At 45.8% G+C, this 16,428-nt stretch overlaps 1 protein-coding gene across 4 annotated transcripts in view; it reads left to right on the top strand.

Annotated features, from left to right (window-relative positions):
* Window positions 1-16,428, top strand: part of LOC119968799 (thyroid hormone receptor-associated protein 3-like) — a 149,067-nt gene that overhangs the window by 14,699 nt on the left and 117,940 nt on the right. For 3 of the 4 annotated variants that reach the window (XM_038801607.1, XM_038801617.1, XM_038801595.1), the window contains exon 2: window positions 8,625-8,679. The exons of the other annotated variant lie outside the window; for it this stretch is intronic. The gene's annotated coding sequence lies outside the window, so the exon portion shown is untranslated. The remainder of the gene's footprint in view (window positions 1-8,624; window positions 8,680-16,428) is intronic. 4 annotated transcript variants of the gene reach the window in all.

The following is a 16,428-nucleotide window of genomic DNA, read 5'->3' as shown; positions in this document are numbered from 1 at the left end:
ATCCTTTGGATTCTCTTCCATTCCCCCCCCCTTTACACACACTAACGGCATGATAATTTTGTCTACTGTGTTCAAAAGGCCTGGGGGGGGGGGGTGTGGATTGGTCTGGATCTGAACTGGAAGAGGAACTTCCATCTTGAAGTTCATCTTGATCTTCACCCTCCTCTCCAGGAAGAGTTGGAGTGGGTCTCACTTCTGCAGGTCCTTCTTTACTTTCTCCACCAGTCTTGTCAGGTTCCATTGGTGGATCTGTTGGCAATTTTGAATGGCAGTCTCTCCACATCTGCCCTAGCGAGTCTGTGAACATCTCCCGCAAGTAGGGGCCCATGCTGCTGCAGGTATTTTGTAGACATATGCCGGCGATCCATTAGGTTCCGTTGTCTGCATGGAGTTGATGCTCATCATGGTTTCTCCCAGTTATAATGCTGCTTCTATTCCGGTTTCCTACCCCCCCCATCGAGTGGCATGTCCAGTCCGTTGAGGAACTGCTTTGTCCTTTTGTCCCCTTCTGGGGGGGGGGGGGGGGGGGGGCGGTTGAAGGTGTACAGCCCCCGGTAGAAGACCTTGAATACTTCATTGACCTTTTCTGGCTCGCCTACTAGTCTGCCGCTGTCCTAATTTGTGCTTTTTCCCTCGTGGCTGCCTGCTTTCTCGGCTGGTCAGCCAACAAATGGCTGGCTTTGTCTCTGTTCGTAAAAAGTCGTGTGTCTGGTGGAAAGTAGGTCGAAGTCCATTTGTAGCTTTATCCCCTCCGCCAGAAGCTCTACTGTCGGGGTCTGGGAGTATTGCCGGTCTACCTCCATTGTTGCCTAGCCACCCTCATGTCTGTCTCTGTGTGCTTTTTAAGTGACAGTGTTGCCCCTGGTCAAAGCTTTCAGTACCTCCCAGAATGGTGAGACCTCCCCATTTTGGTTATTGGTAATATACTCGTCTATGGCCTGTTATTTTCTTGCAAAAGTACTTGTTGGCAAGGAGGGCTGTGTCCGACCTCCATGGGGGACATTGGCACGGCCTGTCTCCAACCTCACGTCCATGTTATGTGGAGCGTGGTCGGAGATTACGATCTCGGAGTATGCCGCTCTTATTATCCCTGGAAGCATTGCACTTTGCCTTCAACACTAGCCCTAAGTCCTGCTTTCCCCACAAAGAAGCCAGTGTGTGTTTATACCTTGAGTGCCTAGTAGAAGGAGGAGAACTCCGCGCCTGGGTGTGTGAACCTCCATGGACCCAAAACCTCAAACGCGCTTAGTCCTTACACTATATTTGAGGTCTTCTCTGATTTGGAGTTTGATCTGTGTGGGTCCTGTACACAGTTAAAGTCCCTCCCCATGATTCGGTGCGTGTCAGGGATTTCCACTGTGGTCTTCTTTATGAACTCTCGTCTCAGATGGAAGCATACATGTTAACAAGGGCAATTGGTGCCCCTTCCAGGACACTGCTGACCATGATGTACCATCCCCAGGGTCCATAACCGTCCTCATTGCGGTAAATGCTGCCCTCTTTTTTTTTTATATAGCAGTATGACTACCTCCCTGGCTCTCGTCCTGTAGCAAGAATGGAACTTCTGTCCCACACAATCCTTTTTTTTCCCCCACGCAGTTCTTCTCCCTTAAAGGTGTGTCCCTTGGAGGAAGACTGTCAGTGGCTTTCATACCTTTCAGGTGGGTGAAGTCTGTGGATCTTTACACTAGGCTCGTAACTCCATGACGTTCCAGGTGACCATCCTGATGGGCTTTTATTCCCCCTCACCCCCGAGGATCATACTTACCTTGTGGATGTGCCCCTGCTCTCCGGGGTTTCCCTTTGTTAGGGGTCGTCCAAAATGACTGCGGTCACCATACTTGCCATGAAGCCAGGCCCCTGCCCTCCGGGGTTTCCCTTTGTCCAAGGGCCAATCAACATGGCCACCAACTATGTGTACGCCATGCAGGTGAGTCCCTGCACTCCGGGGTTCCCTTTGTTTGGGAACCCTCCAAAGTGGTTGTCTGCGCTGCCATTTTGTTAGTTGTTGCCATGTATGGCCTGTTGTAGCCAGCCTCGAGCCCCTCCCCATCTTGCCCCTTTGTTCCCCCCATGATTCTGCTTCTCTTTATTTCCAACTCTTCTCCCCCCCCCCCCCCCCCCTAACTATGCCCCTTTTGGTAGTGTATACCCCCTGCTGTTGCCAGGCCCTTGAGGGAGATGCACCATGGGCACCCGCATCTCACACTCTTACTTCCTGGCGCTAGCTTCCCCCTCCTGGGGTAGGTCTAAAGCTACTCTTCGCCTGCTACTTTTCTTCCCCCTCTTCCTCCTCCTCACCCTCTGCTGCCCTCGCCTCTTCCTTTCTGTGTTTTAGCTCCCAGACCGAGACGGTACAGTCCCGTGCAAATTGTGTTTTAGTATTTTAGTCTCTCCGGGTGACTTTTTCACCATTGCTTCTGTTGCTGCCTTACCAGCCATCACCGCACAGTGAAAGATGAACTGTGCTCGAAATGGAACTGGTGCTGAGGTTTCGCAGCTAAAAAGAGTCAAATGTGATGGCAGCTGGGAAACGAGATGTGGCCCAGATAGGGGCCAAAGTGTGTATTTAATTGTATTGAGCAGGAGGAATTTATGCCAGTTGGCAACAGTGACTTCATATTTTTAATTATTTTCCTGTTTGAAGCAAAGTTTAGATCCATTTGGTGAAGGCTGCTGATCAGGTTTGCCCTCACTGTTATTTCATTGGCACAGCATCGGGTACGAAGCATTGCATATTCATCAGTAGCCCTGTAAGAGACACTTAAGTGCCTTCTAGACTCGTATCCAAAGTGTTTTATAATCAATTATGTACTTTTAGAATCAATTCACTTGTAGATAGGTAACAAACAATTTGCGCACAGCAAGCTCTCTCACACAGCAGTGAGATAATGACCAGATAATCTGCTTTCGTGTTGATGGCTGAGGGATAAATATTGGCTTGCACACCAGAGAAAACTGCCCTGTTTTTCTTCAAAATAGTCCAAAACCAAAACTCCAGGTGTGGCCTCACCAACGCCCTATACAATTGCAGAAACGTATCCCTATCCCAATTGCTATACTCAAATCCTCTCACTGTGAAGCCCAACACACCATCTGTTGTCTTTACTGTCTGCTGTACCTGTGCGCTTTTCAGCGACTGATGCACAAGGATATCAAGGTCTCACTGAGTATCCACCTCTCTCAATTTACACCCATTCAAATAATTTTCCTTCCTATTTTTGCTACCAAAGTGGATAACCTCACATTTATCCACATTATACGGCATCTGCCATGCATATGGTCACTCACTCAGCCAAATCACGCTGAAGCATCTGCATCCGCCTTGTAGTTCACCCTCCCACCCAACTTTGTATCGTCTGCAAATTTTGACATAATACATCTAGTTCCTTTGTCCAAATCATTAATACATAATGTGAATAGTTGGTTGGGGTCCTAGCACAGTTCCATTGCAGTGCTCCGCTAGTCACTGCCTGTCAATCAGAAAAAGACCCATTTATTCCAACTCTTTGCTTCTTGTCTGCCACCCAGCTTTCTATCCATCTCAAGATACTCACAGCAATCCCATTCGTTTTAACTTTACATAGTAATCTATGTGAGACCTTGTCAAAAGCCTTCTGAAAGTCTAAATAAACCACATTCACTGGTTCTCCCTGGGCAACTTTACTAGTTACATCTTCAGAGAATTCCAGTAGCTTTGTCCAGCATGATTTCTCGTTTGTAAATCCAAGTTGACTTTGTCTGATTATACCACTGCTTTCCAAATGCTGAACTATGAAATCCTTGATAATGGACTCTTAACAGCTTCCCTACTACCGATGTTGGGCTCATTGGTCTAGATTCCTGTTTTCTCGCTCCCTCCCTTTTTGAATTTTGGAAAATGACCACCAATGGATTTACTATTTCTAGGGCACATTATGTATTCTGGGATGCAGATTATCAAGCCCTGGAGATTTATCTGCCTTCAATCCCATTAATTTCCACAAAATCATTTCTCTACTAATACCGATTTCCTTCGGTTCCTCACTAAAACTTATGTTTCTCCGAACTTATGGTAAATTATTTATGTCTTCCTTTGTGAAGACCGAAACAAAGTACAAATTTAGTCCCTCAACTATTTCTTTGTTCCTCGTTATGAATTCCCCCGTTTCTGACTAAGACTGTAACATTTGTTTCTATCAATCTTTTTCCCTTTGCATACTATAGAAACTTTAGCAGTCAATTTTTATGTTCCCCTCTAGCTTACTTTCGTATTGTATTTTCCCCTTAATCCCTTTGTTCACCGTTGCTGAACTTTAAACTTCCCAATCCTCAGATCTGTTGCATTTTCTTGCTAATTTGTGTGTTGCTTCTTTGAATCTAATACTATATCTAATTTCCCTTAAAAGCCATGGTTTGGCCACAGTTCCCATTCTACTCTTGTGCCTAACATGAATAAGCAACTTTGGAATTCACCTATTCGTTCCTTGAATGTCCACCATTGCCTATTCACCTTCCTTTCAGTAATATTTCCTAGTCCATCATAACCAATTATTGCCTCATACTATCATAGTTATCTTTATTGTGATTCAGGACCCGGTCTCAGAATCAACAAGCTCACTATCCACCTTTTTTTTGGATAAATTTAGAGTACCAAATTATTTTGTTTCAATTAAGGAGGAATTTAGTATGGCCAATCCACCTAACCTGTACATCTTTGGGTTGTAAGTGTGAAACCCACGCAGACACCGGGAGAATGTGCAAACCCCACACAGACAGTGGCCCGAGGCTGGGATTGAACCCGGGTTGTCGGTGCCGTAGGCTGCAGTGCTAACCACTGCACCACCGTGCCCCCCTCTCACTATCCACTGCAACAAAGAATTTATGATATTATGATCACTCATCCCCAAGGGCTCTCACAATTAGACTGCCAGCTAATCCTTTCTCATTGTGCGATACCCAATCCAAGATGGCCTGTTTCTTGGTTCCTCAACGTGTTGGTCCAGAAAACGATTGCGTACGCACAGAACATAGAGTGCAGAAGGAGGCCATTTGGCCCATCGAGTCTGCACCGACCCATTTAAGCCCTCACTTCCACCCTATCCCCATAACCCAATAACCCCATCTAACCTTTTTGGTCACTGAGGGCAATTTATCACGGCCAATCCACCTAACCTGCATGTCTTTGGACTGTGGGAGGAAACCGGAGCACCTGGAGGAAACCCACGCAGACACTGGGAGAACGTGCAGCCTCCGCACAGACAGTGACCCAGCGGGGAATTGAACCTGGGACGCTGGCGCTGTGACTCCACAGTGCTATTCACTTGTGCAGCCCCACACCCCAGAAATTCCTCTTCTATTGTACTGTGGCTAATTTGGCTCATCCAATCTCTATGCATATTAAAGTCACCGATTATCACATGCATCTTTGATTTCCTATCTAATGCTATTCCCAATATTACCACCATAGTTTGGTCTGTATAGAACCCCTATGAATGTTTTTTGCCCTTGGTGTTTCTTAACTCGACCTATACAGATTCCACATCATTTGTGTTAATATCGTTCCTCAATATTGTATTAATATACTCTTAATCAACAATGCAACTCCACAACCTTTGCCTTCCTAAAAACTGAATAGCCCTCAAAGTTTAGTTCCTACCTTCGTCATCTTGGAACCCCAACTATATCACACCCCTTTACATCTATCTGCGCAACAAATTCATCCATTTTATTTTGAATGCTTCAAGTGTTCAGATGCAAATCTTTGTTGATTTGTTGAGGGCAGCACGGTAGCATGGTGGTTAGCATAAATGCTTCACAGCTCCAGGGTCCCAGGTTCGATTCCCGGCTGGGTCACTGTCTGTGTGGAGTCTGCACGTCCTCCCCGTGTGTGCGTGGGTTTCCTCCGGGTGCTCCGGTTTCCTCCCACATTCCAAAAAGATGTGCGGGTTAGGTGGATTGGCCATGCTAGATTGCCCGTAGTGTCCTAAATAGTAAGGTTAAGAGGGGGGGGGGGGGGGGGGGGGGTTGTTGGGTTACGGGTATGGGGTGGATACGTGGGTTTGAGTAGGGTGATCGTGGCTCGGCACAACATCGAGGGCCGAAGGGCCTGTTCTGTGCTGTACTGTTCAATGTTCTATGTCCTTCTCCAATGTCCAGTGTAGAATATTCTGACCCGTATTGGAGAAAGCCTTGTTAATGGAACTCGCCTGTATGTCAATGAACCCCATGGATGGGGTTGTCTTTAGTGTTGAAGTTATTTTGTCTCTCTCTCTTTCTTTCTTCCCCCCCCCCCCCCCCCCCCCCCCCCCCCCCCAAAAAAAAAAATTAAAAGGTTCATCAAGTCTTGGTCTCACTTTCCAGTAAGTGGTATTTTGTATGGGAAGCTGAGGTCTGCTGGTGTTTGTGGGTCTGTAACCCCCCACTGAGAGTATCACGTTTGGAGAAGAAGAAAACTCTGGAGATGTTGGGAGTGAAAGAGAAGAAGTTAAATTTTGAAAATGGCCTGTGTTGCAGGGAAGTTTTTTGCATGTTTAAATGGTCGTCACTACTCTTCCTCCAGTTATTTTTTTGTTGTTTCCAATGGGAACTTCAGTTCTGGGCATAACAGGTTTGACCTGATCTATGATTTGCCTATCGTTTGGCTTCAGACCAAAGCAGAAACAATGCAACAGATTAAAGGCGCTTCTTACTGTATTAAAAGCAGAACATGTTGCCAAACCTTCACCAAGCTGCATCTGTGCAGAGGCAGGGTTAATTTATTAAGTTTTTTTTAAAATTTAGAATATCCAATTCATTTTTTCCAATTAAGGGGCAATTTAACGTGGCCAATCCACCTAACCTGCACATCTTTGGGTTGTGGGGGTGAAACTCACGCAGACAGGGGGAGAATGTGCAAACTCCTCACAGACAGCGACCCAGGGCCGGGATTCGAACCCGTGTCCCCAGCGCCGTAGGCAGTAATGCTAGCCACCGTGCCGCCCCTAATTTATTAAGTTGATGACCTTTTGATGTTTGTTTCTGTAGCTGCTGTCTGATCTACTCAGTTTTCCAGCTGTTTTTTATTTCATATTTTCAACAATCCGTAGTATTTTTGCTTTTGAAATAACTCTTGCATGTATTTGCTTATAGTCTGGATCAGACAACCAGGGAAAGACCACTTGTTTCCTGCGCTTACACCTGGGGACTTTCATGACTTCTGCTTACTTAATGGTGAATAGCCGATTGGGTGATGTACTGGAGAGGTATTAGTGTAATGGCACCCACCATGAGTTAACATCTTCAAGAGGGAGGAGAGTTTTATCTGGAGGATGAATAGAAATATTAAATCTCTCAAGATTCTCATAACTTATGCTGTATGATCAGGAAAGTTTGAATGAAATCTGCATTCCATATCTGGGTTGGTTATAGTCACTCCTTTTATGGAGTGCGAAAGTCACCTTTCATTCGGGTGAATGGGGAGAGAAGGTGATCAAACAGTTTCTTAACCAGTGTCTGAACGTCTCAACTTCATTCTACTGTCCCTGGGATCTCAGTGAAATAGAATAGGTCTGAGAGATTGTAGTATCCTCATTTGGAATGTGAAACACCCAGCGCTACAACATAATTCTAAAGATAGTGTATGTCTGGAGGGAGCTTTTATGAGTTCTATTACATGCTTAAGTCCTGGTGGAGTTGGTCCATCGTTGAGTGCTGACAGCAAGCTGAAGTGATTAATGAGTTGAGTATTGTACATAATGTGTTTGGTTATGATATTTGAATGTATGTTGGTTTCAATGTGAGATACAAGTCCAGGGATAGCACCTGCTCTGGATAACGTATGGATCCGTTCTGCCTCCTATAAGCCCACCTGAACTGTTTACAACTTCTGGCTGGATAAGAAAGTATTTGCACTATGTAGCTCCTTTCATACCCTGAGTTCCAAAGTAAGACGCAGCCAGAGCTTTACTTTGTGAATTAGTCATTGTTCTTGTGTAGGTAAATGTCGTAGCCAATTTTGCGCACAGGAAAGTCTCAATGGTAATCAGTTAATTGACTGTAATCTGAATCTTGTTGTCCTTGACAACCATTTCTCTGCTGCCCTCAGTCCTGTATCCTTGTCCAAAACTTCTGCCTCAGGTACTGCCCTCCTGGTTCCACACCTGGCTGACATGCCGCAAAAATTCAAGAAATAAGCAAATTGCATTTATGTAGCATGTTTCATGATTTTGGCATGCTCTAAAGTGGTTTACAGCCAATGAAATACTTCCGAAGTGTTATGTTGTAGTGAGTACAGGAGGCAAATAGCACACAGTAAGGTTCCATTAGGGGCTATTGTACAATGGTCAGATAATCTGTTGGCCCATTTGTAGATATTGACTAGGATCCTCGGAGAACTCCCCTGCTCCTCTTTGGACAGTACTTTGAAATATTTTATATCCACTGGAACGTGCAGAAATGGGGGCTTAGTTTTACGTTCCTTGCCAATGGAATTCCTTGTCAGTAGCCCAACTCCAGCACATTGTTGAGCCTGACACTACAACGTTGTACTGAGGAAGTGTTACATTACCGAAAGTGTCATTGAGATTTTCCTTCCCTGTGCTGCAGTTGTTTGCTGTGTGTTGCTGCTACCCCATCACACTAATTGAGAGTTTGTTATTTTGCAGGTTGCTGTGGTGTATTAAGATTAAGCCCTGTTACGTGATAACTACTTGTTCGCAGGTAAGACGCAGTCAATCATTAATAATAGTGTTGGTGATTGCCTGCAGGGATTTGGGGGAGGAATCATTAGCGGAGTGCTGGAGACTTTTTACCATTCTGGAACTCTGATTTCCACAAGGTATACTGCCTGCAGATCCCCACCAGCTGTTTGTCGGGATCGATGGTGTAAAAGGATGCTGTTGCTGATGTAAGCTCAATCTCATGTTGGGGTTCCTTACTCTGGGAGCTCCAGCTGGCACTATACAGCCCTGCTTCCCCCCTCAGCCCATACTTTTTGAAATATTCTCATAATTTGCTTCTTAACCCTTCAGTGTTACTGTTTATAATAGACATGAGTTACATGTAATATTCCGCTAATTTACACGTAATGAAATTTCAGTCTTGATTGGTTGATGTGATTACTGTAGTCTTATGAACTACTGCTATCTTTCTTTCCACTCAAATACAAAACCATCTTGGGTCCAAATCCACTTTTCAATACAGTTAGCACTCCGGAATACTTGCTGTGCCGAGATGTCTTTTGAGTCTGTTTGAAAAGATAGCCCTGTTTTGAAAAGATAGTCAGAACAATGCAGAATCTCTGGCTGTATTTCTTCAGAAACTACTCAGCTTGCCTTCCAGCCACAAACTAAAACTGACCCTCAACACCTGAGTACTTCAACCCCCGGCTTCTCCCATTAACGACATAATCTTGCTAACCTGAACACATGTCTCTGCAGAAAACCCTCTTAATATTTAATATAATAAAAATCCATCTTCCCAAACCTTTATGATGTTTTAATTGCACCACGGATTCCCAAAAAGCCTAGCTGTCTTACAAACACTACTGCAGCAGTCATACACACACTAACCCAGACTTTTAACCCTTACTGCGCCCAATACATCTACAATACATCTGAAATTCCTACATTCATCACAATGGGCTGATTTCCACTTTTCCATCCAAACATCAGTATAAAACAACCCAAAGACAGATTCAACACGCAAAGCCCCATCAACACTATTCCATCAAACTCCCAGAGAAGCTACATCATAGGTTGGATCCACAGCAGAGCTAACTCTGTCACCAAGGTGCCTTTATCTTGCTGTAGACCCTTCTCTGTTAAACATAGAACAGCAGCAAAGAGTAAATGGGGCATTTTTGTGTGGGTAGACTAGCTAGTTGGGTACCACAATGAACAATACATGGGTATTTGCTCCTTGCAATTTGTATTAATGACATTGAGGAGGGACTGAGTAGTGTATCCAAGTTTGCTGGCGGTACGAAGTTAGTAGGAAAATAAGGGATGTGGACGACTTGGGCTGCAGAGGGCTAGAGGCAGGCTTGGTGAGTGGGTAAGAATGTGACAGATGGAATGCAGTATGGTGAAGTATGAAGTATTCACTTTGGTAGGAAAAATAAATATATTTTGAATGGTGAGAGACTGGGAAAGTTGTGCATTCAGAAGTACCTGGGTGTCCTTGCACATACATCGCAAAGTGAACATGCAGATGCAGCAATCAGTTAAGGCGAATGGCATTTTGTTTAAAAACAAATTGTAGTTCAAGAGTAAATTATTTCTCGCCAATTATACAGGGAATTGAGACTCCACATCTGGCGTACTGTGCAGTTTTGATCTCCTTATCTGAGGAAGGGCATACTTCCCCCAGAGGAAATGGACTAGACAGATTTCTGGGATGAGGGAAGATTGACTAGACTAGTCTTTATTCCTTGAAGTTTAGAAGAGTGAGGTGATCCAATAGAAACATAAAATTCTTAAGGGGCTTGGTAGGGTAGATGCTGAGAAAACATTTTGCCGTGGGAATCTAGGAAGCAGACTTGGGATAAATGGATCTTTTTTAGGTTGGCCAGCTGTAACGTGGAGTGCCACGCAGATCACTGCTTGGACCTCAACTGTTTACAATCCATAGCAATGCCTTGGATGAAGAGAACAAATGTGTGGTTGCTAAATTTGTTGATGACACCCAGGTATGCAGGAAAGTAAGTTTCTGGAAGAGGTAAAGGGATAGACGCATGTTAAATAAGTGGGCAAAGCATTGGCAGATGGTGTACAATGTTGGAAAATGTGAGCTTGTCCATTTTGACAGGAAGAATAGAAAAACAGTGTATTATTTAAATTGAGGGAGATTGCAGAACTCTTAGAAGCAATCTTGGAGTTCTGGTACATGATTCACATAAAGAGTGATTAGGAAGGCAAATTAAATGTTGTAGTTTATTGAAAGGAGAATGGAGTATCAACGTTTGTAAGTTTTAGTGCAGCTATACAGGGTCTCAATGCGACCATATCTGGAATAATGTGTACAGTTTTTGTCTCCTTGTTTGAAATAAGTTATAATTATGTTAGAAGCAGTTCAGAGAAGATTGATTCAACTCAGTTCTGGGATGAAGGGCATATCTTATGAACAAGGGTTGCACAGGTTGTGCCTGAAGTTTAGAAAAAGGAGGGATGATCTTATTGAAACATGCAACAAATCTGAGGGGATTTGATAGGGGTGGATGACTGGAGAATGTGTTCTCGTGGAGGTGATTCTTAATAAGGGGCACAGCTTTTTTTTCTTTTTTAAAAAATTATTTTTATTCAAATTTTTGCATAATATCAACAACAAAAAGACAGAAGAGGAAATGAATTAATGCCCGACATTGGCACAGACAAACTACCCCCCGCCCCCCCTTCCGGGTTGCTGCTGCTGCTGGCCTGTTTCTATCGTTCTGCCAGGAAGTCCAGGAATGGCTGCCACCTCCTGAAAAACCCCTGCACTGATCCCCTTAGGGCAAATTTCACCTTCTCTAGCTTGAGAAACCCTGCCATGTCGTTGACCCAGGCCTCCACGCTTGGGGGCCTCGTGTCCTTCCACTGAAGAAGAATCCTCCGCTGGGCTACCAGGGACGCAAAGGCCGGAACACCGGCCTGTTTCGCCTCCTGCACTCCTGGCTCCTCCGCAAACCCAAATACTGCGAGCCCCCAGCCCGGATTGACCCTGGATCCTACCACCCTTGACAACGTCCCTGCCATGCCCTTCCAAAATTTTGCCAATGCTGGACATGCCCAGAACATATGGGTATGATTTGCTGGGCTCCCAGAGCACCTAATACACCTGTCCTCACTCCCAAAGAACCGGCTCATCCTTGTCCCGGTATGTGAGCCCTGTGCAGCACCTTTAACTGTATGAGGCCAAGCGTCGCACAAGAAGAAGAGGAGTTCACCCTCCCCAGGGCGTCCGCTCACGTCCCCTCCTCAATCTCCTCACCCAGCTCCTCCTCCCATTTACCCTTCAACTCCTCAACCGAGGCCTCGTCCATCTCCTGCATCCCCTCTCCAACCCACACCCCCGAGAGCACCCTGTTCTATACCCCACGCGGCGGCAGCAGAGGGAACCCCGCCACCTGCCGCCTGACAAACGCCCTCACCTGCATGTACCGAACGGGGTTCCCCGGGGGGAGCCCGAACTTCCTCTCCAGCTCACCCAGGCTCGCAAATTTCCCGTCTATAAACAGGTCCCCCAACCTCCTGATACCTGCCCTGTGCCAACTCAGGAACCCGCCATCAATTCTCCCCGGAACAAACAGGTGGTTCCCCCGTATCGGGAATCCCATCAAGGCCCCCACCTCCCCCCTGTGCCACCTCCATTGCCCCCAAATTTCAGGGTAGCCACCACCACCGGGCTTGTGGTATACCTCGTTGGAGGGAACGGCAGCGGCGCCGTCACCAGCGCCTCCAGGCTCGTGCCCACACAGGACGCCATCTCCATGCTGCCCCCTCCCCCTCCATCACCCACTTACGCACCATCGCTGCATTGGCAGCCCGATAATACCCACAGAGGTTGGGCAGTGCCAGCCCCCCCATATCCCTGCCCCGCTCCAAGAACACCCGCCTCACCCTCGGGGTCCCATGTGCCCACGCAAACCCCGTAATGCTCTTGTTAACCCGTCTGAAAAAGGCCTTCAGGATAAGGATGGGGAGGCACTGAAACAGGAACAGAAATCTCGGAAGCACCGTCATCTTGACTGACTGCACCCTACCCGCCAGAGACAGCGGCAACATGTTCCACCTCTTAAACTCCTCCTCCATTTGCTCCACCAGCCTTGTAAGGTTAAGCTTATGTAGGGCCCCCCAGCTCCTGGCCACCTGCACCCCCGAGTACCTAAAGCTCCTCTCTGCCCTTTTCAATGGGAGCCTACCAATCCCCCCCTCCTGGTCCCCCGGGTGTACCACAAACAGCTCGCTCTTCCCAAAGTTGAGCTTGTACCCCGAAAAGTCCCCCAAATTCCCGGAGAATCCTCATCACCTCCGGCATTCCCCCCACTGGGTCCGCCACATACAACAATAGGTCATCCGCATAGAGCGACACTCGGTGCTCCTCACCACCCCGCACCAGCCCCCTCCAGTTCCTCGACTCCCTCAGTGCCATAGCCAGGGGTTCAAATGCCAGCGCAAAAAGTAGGGGGGGGGACAAGGGACACCCCTGCCTCGTCCCTCGGTGTAACCGAAAATACTCCGACCTCCTCCTATTCGTGGCCACGCTCGCCATCGGGCCTCATATATAACAGCCTCACCCAACTGACAAACCCCTCCCCAAACCCGAACCTTTCCAGCACCTCTCACAAATACCCCCACTCAACCCTATCAAAGGCCTTCTCCGCGTCCAGTGCCACCACTATCTCCGCCTCCCCTTCTACCGCCGGCATAATAAGGGGCACAGTTAAAACCAAGGTCTCCAATTTAAGACAGGCATGGGGAAAATGTTTTTCTGATGGTTGTTAGTGGAATTCGCTTCCCTAGAAAGCAATGGAGGCTGGATCATAGAATTTATTCTAGGCTGAGTTAGATAGATTTTTGATCAATAAAGGAGTCAAGGGGTATAGGGTGGGCGGAAGACAGGAATGTGGAATTGAGACCATCAGATCAGCCATGATCGAATGCTGGAGCAGACTCCAGGCTAAATGGCCAACTCCTAAGTTCTATATTCCTAACATGCGGTTACAGTCTCAGAATAAGGGGTTGGCCATTTAATTGAGATAAGGAAAAATGTTTAATTAGGAAAGTTTATGAATCTTTGATATTCTCTACCCCAGAGGGTTGTGGATGATCAATTACTTCAGTTTTTAGAACTGGTTGGTATATTTTTGAATGCTAATGGAATTAATGGATATGATGATAGCGTATGGAAGTGGAGTTGAAGTAGAAAGTGAACCATGGTCTTACTGAATGGTGGAGCAGGCTCAGGGCCAATGATCTATTCCAGCTCCTATTATGATTTAAGCTGATGTTTCCACAATTGTGTATGACAGGTTATTATTAAACTTGGAAAGCCGTAGCAGGCTACGGGAGTAGGTGTTGCATACATTTCCTTGGGAGTGGATGTTTAGTTTGATCTTGAACAGCCACAGGGGTGTAGGTCTCCACTGGCTGCCCCCTGCCCGCCCAGGGTTGCTGCCAGGATGGTGTTGGTCTAGGTTTAGTTCCACTTCTGCAGCTTCCTCTGAACAAGAAGATCATTTCCTGACCATTGTGTTTGGTGGGGAAACTGTTTGGACATTATTTACTTTGAAGTTTGTTCAGTTTGTTTATGATCAGCGAGAGATTGTCCAGTAGTCTTTGCAAACTGCAGGTTCTATTGAATCATGTTTAGTGATGGCCAATTAAAGACAGCCAATCTATTTGTTCGGTTTGTGGGGAGGATATCATGAGGAACTAGGTACTGCTGTCCAGTGTGACATTTTCACCACAGAGAATCAGGATGCGCTTACACATTCTGGCAAAATGAAATGGAAACTCCCAAAGATTCTAATAATTCTAATAAATGTCTTTTTTTAAAAAAAAAGTCTTGAACAAAGCATATTCATGTTAGGGTCTATTGTACCTGCCAATCAAAATATCCTCTAACCTTTTTGGACCACAGGACTGTTTAAATGCATGACCCGTTTACATTTTTTGGAGAGGTTGTGTACATATAATTTAAAAGGATAGCTTCAGGGCAGCACGGTGGCCTAGTGGTTAGCACAACCGCCTCACGGCGCTGAGGTCCCAGGTTCGATCCCGGCTCTGGGTCACTGTCCGTGTGGAGTTTGCACATTCTCCCCGTGTCTGCGTGGGTTTCGCCCCCACAACCCAAAAATGTGCAGAGTAGGTGGATTGGCCACGCTAAATTGCCCCTTAATTGGAAAAAATAATTGGGTAATCTAAATTTTAAAAAAAAAAGGATAGCTTCGAGGAAACATTGCTTGCAATCCACACACTTATCTGATCTTTTCTGAACCCAGCCAGACCCTTCAAATCAAGTTCAAAATTCAAGGAGGAAACATGCCAATGAGTCTGCTATTTTTCCCTCTTTCTCTGCACACTCCTTCGGGCACTTGCTGGAGTATAATGGCAGCAACTGCACTTCACCCACTGACCAATCTGGAAGGGTGAGCCCAGCGAGTAAGTAATGACAGGGCTATCTTAATTGTCAACAACGTTAGAACCAATGCCACTTCCTGTTACCAGGAAAAGTCCTGGGCACTGAGGCCATTCTTACAATTCTAGTAACAGAGCTACTTCAGAGCAATCTATGAATTGCAGGCTCAAACTTGTCTGGACCTTCTGACCTCTGTGACCCAGTCCCACATTTGGGCAGTGCATTGACCAGCTGAACATTTGGAAAGTTGGTCTTATTGCCCCTCCCCGCAGAGATTCTTGCCAGCTGGACCCTTGTGTTGCTGAGTTAAATCTGTCCATGTTGAAACCATTGGGAATGTCCACCAGCATTGCCAGACTCTTAAGAATTTTGTTGAAGTTGATTGTAAAACAAGAGCTGTTTGCTGACAGTAACACAATGTGTTAAATGTGTTTTCTCAATAAGCAAAAAACAAATCAAAGGCGTGGCTTTGGAGTGACACATAGCTTACTGAATTAAGTGATATCTGTTGAGAGATTTTTCTCTCTGCTCTTTCCTTTTTTAAAAAATCCTTTTATTGGCATTTTCAAAATTCATAAACATTTCTGTACATTGTTGGCCAAGTTTATTTACCGTATTATACAGAAAGGTTTGTCTTGTCCTTCCCTTAATTTACCCTATTTACATTCTGCTGCCCTGTGGCTCGGCGTGTGACCCCCCCACCACTATAACCTCTTCAGACCAGCAATCTATTGATCTATTGTTCCAAAACACCGGTTGTCTGGAATTTTATTGAGCATACTCAGGCAACCCATGGCATCATTTTAGACCAGCACAGACAGTCTTTGGACTTGAACGCAAAACCGCAAAAAACATTGAAAGTGTTGGAAATAGAAATGCTCTCAGCCGGAGTTGGTTTTCCCATAGGAACAATGTTATAAATGGGGCATTGAGCAGCATGGTGGTGCAGTGGGTTAGCACGATGGACTCAAGGCGCCGAGGTCCCAGGTTCGATCCTGGCTCTGGGTCACTGTCCGTGTGGAGCTTGCACATTCTCCCTGTTTTGCGTGGGTTTCGCCCCCACAGCCCAAAAATGTGTAAGCTAGGTGGATTGGCCATGCTAAATTGCCCTTAATTGGAAAAAATGAATTGGGTACTCTAAATTTATTTTTAAAATAAATAAATGGAGCATTGGTTTCGTAACCGAGGGGTGATATCCCTCTTTTCACTGAATAGTGAAACAAGTTTGGAATCTTGCTTCAGTATAATTGCCTTACAATAGTGTTTTTCCCATGATATGATAATACCTACACTTTCAAAAACACTTCTGAGAAGTAATTTGCCCTTCCTAAGGTTGTGAAAGGTAGAACA

This window comes from Scyliorhinus canicula, chromosome 1, assembly GCF_902713615.1.
Source record: "Scyliorhinus canicula chromosome 1, sScyCan1.1, whole genome shotgun sequence".
In the NCBI taxonomy this organism is placed as follows: Eukaryota; Metazoa; Chordata; class Chondrichthyes; order Carcharhiniformes; family Scyliorhinidae; genus Scyliorhinus; species Scyliorhinus canicula.
This window is presented reverse-complemented; position numbering and strand designations above follow the sequence as displayed.